Genomic DNA, 6,767 nt, shown 5'->3' on the forward strand with positions numbered 1-6,767 from the left:
GTAATGGTATACACTTAGGCACGTCTAATAATATCCTCCCCATCGGAGTCACTGCTATTATTTGTGTGACCGAAAAAAACCAACTATTAATTTGTCAAATAAATAGGTTGACAAAATAATAAAATTAAAAACCCCTCTTACAAATGTTTGATTTTGTATACGTCCACACTATCGTGGTATACAAAATTCACGGTGTTTAAGGTAATTTTATTTGTCATAAAGATTTATTGACAAGATAATTAATGGGTAAAATCCTCCTCTTACAAATGTTCAATTTTGTATACGTCCACACTATCGTGGCATGCAAAATTCACGGTGTTTGAGGTGTTAGTGAATTTAAATAATATTGTTTGAGGAATCAATGTTATTTTAAATTCAAAAGTTTTGACCAAATATTTGATCAAAGACAGATCAACTATTAATTTTATTCGTCATAAAGTAAAGTTGACAAGATAATAAAATTAATGGATAAAATCTCCTCTTTGATTTTGTATACGTCCACACTATCGTGGCATACAAAATTCATGGGGATTTTAAGGAGTTGATCTTGACCAAATAATTTTGTGACTCTTAGGATTTAAAATGTTTGTCAATCCCCTAGTTGTTATACTATAGAAAAGACTTAGTAGTCCCAATTGTAATGATTGGAAATAGGACTTGGACAATAAGGTAGACTGTCTTCTTAGAACTAAGAACAATATAGGTGTATTTGATTCATTAGTTGAAACATGTCTAGTGGTGTTATCTACCATAACCTGGAGTGTAGATATAGATGCCATTAATCATGTCTGCAATTCATTGCAGGGTTCCAGGAAACCTGACAGCTAAATGAAAATAAAAAATACCGTCCAGATGGGCACTACTGCAAAAGTAGCAGCTGTTGTAGTGGGAGAGGTTTATTTTCTAATAGGAATAAAATATAGATTATTAGAAAATGTCTTTACGTACTAAGTTTAGAAAGAACCTGATTTCAGTTTCTAAACTATTATAGAATAGATATTGTGTCTATTTTGATAATAAAGTTGTTATCAAGAAAAATAGGGAAGTTATCTATTCTAGTATGTTGGTTGACAATTTATAATCTAATAACTCCCACGATGCAATAAATGGAAATGATAACACATCCTCTAACTTTAATAAGAGAAAGAACCTTCAAAATGAACCAAATATATCTTTAGCATCTAAGGCTAGTGTAACGACCCGGCCCTTTGGCCTCTTGGGCGGCCCTTGTGGCGGCCCAACTGGCGGCCCTTATGTCGTCGGCCTATTTGACGACCTCTCATGTCGTCGACCGACGACCCTTTGGCCGTGCCGTTACTCACTAGGACTTTCCACCCCTGGCAGTGGATTTTTGCCTCCCCCAGGATTCGAACTCTAAACCTCCAGGCTTAAGTATTAGAGTTTATGAATACTGGTAACCAAGTGAGATCCAGATTGTAACGCCCGAAAATTCTCAAAACTATTTTAGAAATATTCTATGATTTTTCTGAAATTTTAGGATATTTTTACAGAATTTTTAGAGTAGTGAAAGTAGCAAAAATAAATAGAAAACGAAAATAGCCTAGGCGGGAATTGAACCCGAGACCTGTTGGGTCCTATGACTTATGGTGAACCTTAGTAACCGGATGAACCCAGCAGGGCCGTGCTGAAAGGAAAGGGAATCAATTAAATTTATATTAGAGATGGGCAGAAATTTACCATATAAATAGAAAACTGGAGTGGGTTGGGTTTATTTTCTTTGGTTCGGGAATTCTCCACCGAGACCTCACCTTACACGCCGCCCCCTCTCCTTCTCCTTCTTCTTCTCGGCGCCAACCCTAGGGTTCTCTCCCTAGGGCCCTAAGAGCACCTTCCGGCAGCGATTCCAGCACAAGGACGTTCCCCTCCGCGAGAAGAACGCGTTGGAGCGAGGAGATTGTCGAAAGGATCGTCTCCACCGGAATTCTAACGAATAGGGTTGTAAGAAAATTAGCGTACGAGGTAAGAAACCCCTCACCTGCAGTATAAGTAGCTTTTCGTACGATTCTATGTTTTTAAATTAGTTATATGCAGACTTTTCGACGCATAGGGTGTATTTAACCCTCCTCGCAGGATTAGGGATTTAGTTGAGCACCTCTAGATGGGCCAGACACATTTCCTCCTTTCAGTTGGAGATTCTAGACGTTGTCGGGTGCCTAAAGGTGGTCTCCCTATTAGAGAGGAGAGTTGAAGCACACTAAGTGCTCGATAAAATGTTTAGCTCAGTAAAAATGCTGCAGTAGATATTTTTAATAGCTCAGTAGATGCAATAGAAGCATTTAAATAGTTTAGTTAGTCTTGCTACAGCTTATATGGGACTACGGTCCAATGTGTGGGCACCCACAGTCGCCTCTAGGTTCAGATAACCTAGTAAAAGCAAGATAAATTAGTTAGCTATGATCCAGTATTTTACTTTTAGTAGGGGCACTGTACAGGATTAGATATACATTGGGCTGGGCTCCCATAGTCGGTCCCTAGGTTTAGATAACCTAGTAAACCTTACTAAATTCGGGATTTGCAACCCCGGGTCTAGTTAAGGATGCGCGCATAGCATGTACAGTTGTCGGGCCCATTAGCAGTATGATTATGTATTTTAATCTATTACCTTATTAGCTTTTCAAAATTCACAAAGATCAGTTATGTTAGATAAGTTTGAATTCAGCTCTAGTTTAGCTCAGTTTATGTTCACTCAGTTTTCCTCATTGTTGTATATGATAGTTTATGATTAGCTTTGTATGCCATGCTTTAGTGTTCATGTTCAGTGATTTCAGTATGCCATGTTTAGCAAGTTTGACATATGTTTAATAACATGTTTTAAAAATCATAAATGCATCGTATGCATGTTTTAGTGAGGTAGATGGTTTCTTACTAAGCGAAAGCTTATAGATACTTTCTTTTCCTTGTACTGCAGATAAAGGTAAAGGAAAGATGGACTAGCGGAGGCTGGGGAACAATGCGGTGAAGATGTGTGTGGATGGAACTTGGAATGGAGATCTTAGGGACCTAGCACATTGTTTTAAGCATTAGAACTTTTCTGTGTTTACTATTTTGCACTATAGTATGTTACTTGGTATAAGTTCGTTAACTATGCACTCTATCATGCTTAGAACACCTATTTCATGATTTTAGAATGTTAGTTGTTATTGTTAGAGTGTTTTTCGTCATTTTTAGAACTTGTAATGTGACTGAGGCACGAAACAGTGCTGAAATCAAAGTTTAGCTGCAAAATCAGAAACTTTAATTGATCGGTGGATCGATTGGGGGTTCCCAATCGATCAGCTGATTGATTGGTCAATCTGTTCCGTGAACAGTAGGCTTCTGGATCGATCAGACGATCGATCCAGCCAATTCTGTCATGAATAGAGAGCTCTGGGATCGATCAATGGATCGATTGACCAGCCTGGATCGATCAGCCGATCGATCCAAATTATTGTCCTGAGCACAGTAGCATGCTGGATCGATCACTGGATCGATCCGACGTTCCAATCGATCAATGGATCGATTGGGAGGTCTAATATCAGCGGGAAAATGTCTAAGTTCAGTTCCTTGACCATGGGGAAGGTAAAACATGTCATGAATAGTTAGTTTACCTACCTTAGCATGTATAGAACCAAGAAATGATAATAGTTTAGCAAAATTTTAATTAGTACAGCTTCCGCATCTAGCTTTAGTGATGGTCAGGGAATAGTTAGCACAGATTAATGTGACAATCAGCCTTACAGCCTAGTTAGTAGAAGGTAGGTCGTTACAGCTAGGTTATATTAACTTGAGTAGGATTCAAATGATAATAATCGATGAACTCTTGGGTTCATTGGTAGAGGAAAATTTTCCAACCTACGAGTCTTACTTGGAAGGAAAAATAACCAAGAAGCTTTTAAGTCTAAGGGGTTTAGAGCCAAAGATATATAAGAATAGGTTCATTCTGATTTGTGAAGACCTTTGACTATCCAGGCAAGAGGTTGTTTCGAATATTTCGTCTATTTTATAGACAACTATTTGAGATACAGATACATTTACTTGATGCGCCGCAAGTATAAGTGCTTTGATTAGTTCAAAGAGTACGAGACTGATACGGAGAAACATCAAAATAAAAGTATCAAGACACTACGGTGAGATCGTAGTGGCAAGTACCTCTTGGGAGAATTTAGAAGTCACTTATCAGAAGTAGGGATTCAATCCCAACTAACTGCACCTAGTACACCCCAACAGAATGGTGTAGTAGAAAGAAGGTATAGGACTCTTATGGAAATAAGTAGATTGATGATGAATTATTTACCAAATTTCTTTTAAGGATACACTCTGGAAATGGAAGTGAACATAGTACCTTCTAAGTCAGAACTCTCTACTCATATAGAATTGCTGAATAGGCGTAAGCCTATTTTGAAGCATATTCGGATTCGGGTAGTCCAGCACATATGCTGAAGAGAGACAATGATAAGTTGGACAGGAATTCACTTGTTTGTGAGTTATCTTAGTAAAACGAAAGTAGGTTTATAGTCTTAAAAATCAGAAGGACATTGTTAGCATCAATGATCGATTTTTAGGACTATGTAACGAACCACAAGCCCATAAGTCAATTTGTTCTTAAGAAAGGACATGTCTAATCTAGTACCAACTGTACAAGATGAAGTATCACAAGAAACTGTAACACGTATCATAAATGATACACAGACAGTGGCTCATCGTAGTGGAAGGGTTGTCAAGCAAACCTAAAAAATTCATGTTTTGGGAGAGTTTTTGGACTTGATCTCAAATGAACATGAGCCTGATCTCGGACATATGATGAAGCACTCCAAGATAAAGATGCAGTATCTTGGCAAAGAGCAATGAATACAGAATTAGAATATATGTATTCTAATAAAATCTGGAAGCTTGTAGAACCACCAGATGGTGAAAAAGCCATTGGGTAAAAATAGGTCTATAATAGGAAAAGATGGATAGACAGGAAGGTGAAAACTTTCAAAGCAAGGCTTGATGAAAAAGGAAACTTTTTCACTGGTAGTCATGCTTAAGTCTATCCGGATTCTTTTATCTATTTGGCAAGTGGATGTCAAGACAGCATTCCTTAATGGAAGTCTTGAAGAAAACATCCATATAAAGCAACCAGAAGGGTTCATTGCAAAGGGCAAAGAGCATCTTGTGTGCAAGCTCAATCAGTCTATGGACTGAGGCAAAGCTTCAAGGTCTTGGAACATCCGGTTTATCAAAGTAATTCAGACCTATGGATTTATTTAGTAACCGGATAAGTCTTGTGTATACAAAAAGTATGATGGAAACGTGGTGGTATTTCTTGTACTATACGTAGATAACATTTTTTGTAGTTGGAAACAATATCAAAATATTGTCAGAAGTAAGGGTATGGTTGTCCAAACAATTCGATATGAAGGACTTGGGAGAATGTATATATTCTTGGGATCAAAGTAATAAGGGATCGCAAGAAAATAATATTTTACTTATCCCAAGCTTCATATATCGAAAAAATCCTTGCTCGTTTTAAGCATGCAAAACTCCAAGAAAGGTTTCTTACCTTTTTAGCATGGAGTAACTTTATCTAAAGAGATGTCTCCATAGACATCAAAGGAGATAGAGGAAATGAAGGCAGTTCTTTATGCTTCGGCTGTCGGAAGCCTAATGTATGCTATGCACGAGATCAGAAATCTGTTTTGCCAAGGGTATAGTTAGCAGATATCAAAGTAACCCTGGAGAATGACATTGGACTGCAGTAAAGCAAATATTGAAGTACCTTAGAGGCACTAGAGATTATATGCTAGCTTACAAGGCAGTTAATTTGGTCCCTGTGGGTTGCACGGATTTTGACTTCCAATCGGATAAGGACAATAGTAAGTCAACCTCGGAGTTTTGTGTTTACTTTAGGAGATAAAGTCATAACTATGGAAGAGTGATAAGCATAGGTGTTTTTCTGGACTCCACCATAGAAGCTGAGTATATGGCAAACCTCTGAGGTAGTCATAAAAGTTGAATGACTCAATAACCTCAAGATAGACTTAGATATGATTTCTGGTTTGTCCAAAGATTATTACAATTTATTGTAATAATAGTGGTGCAGTAGCAAACTTGAAGAAACCATGAGTCTATAAGGCAAGTAAACACAATAGAGCGCAAGTACCACCCAATATGAGAAATCGTATAAACGAGGAGAAGTTATTGCTGCCTAGATTGCATCAGATGATGGCCTATAAATCTTTTCACTAAGGCCCTTAAGGCAAGAGCTTTTGATGGGCATGTTGAAGGGTTGGGAATCAGGTGTATGGCAGTAGATATAGCAGCTTAGTCTTTTAGTATAAGTGGGAGATTGTTAGGATGTATACTAAAAGTCTAACTTTTGATATAAACATTTATCTAGAAAAAAAAAATCACATTGGTCAAATGTCTATATTTATGATAAATGTAATTGTTCAATTAATTTATATTGTAGATAACATGGTGTGTGGTGTCACACACAGAGGATCATGTTATCAGTACCTTATAAATTATAAATAGTAGCTCACGACCAAGATGGAAAGGAACAACCCATTGGAAGGTCGTAGTGTAATTAGGTATTAGTTTATCTTAACTATATAATTACACTAGTACACTTAGAGTGTATTGAGTAGGACATCTTGGCAAAGAGCAATGAATACAGAATTAGAATATATGTATTCTAATAAAATCTCGAAGCTTGTAGAACCACCAGATGGTGAAAAAGTCATTGGGTAAAAATAGGTCTACAATAGGAAAAGATGGATAGA

Source organism: Zingiber officinale, chromosome 2A (genome assembly GCF_018446385.1).
Source record: "Zingiber officinale cultivar Zhangliang chromosome 2A, Zo_v1.1, whole genome shotgun sequence".
In the NCBI taxonomy this organism is placed as follows: Eukaryota; Viridiplantae; Streptophyta; class Magnoliopsida; order Zingiberales; family Zingiberaceae; genus Zingiber; species Zingiber officinale.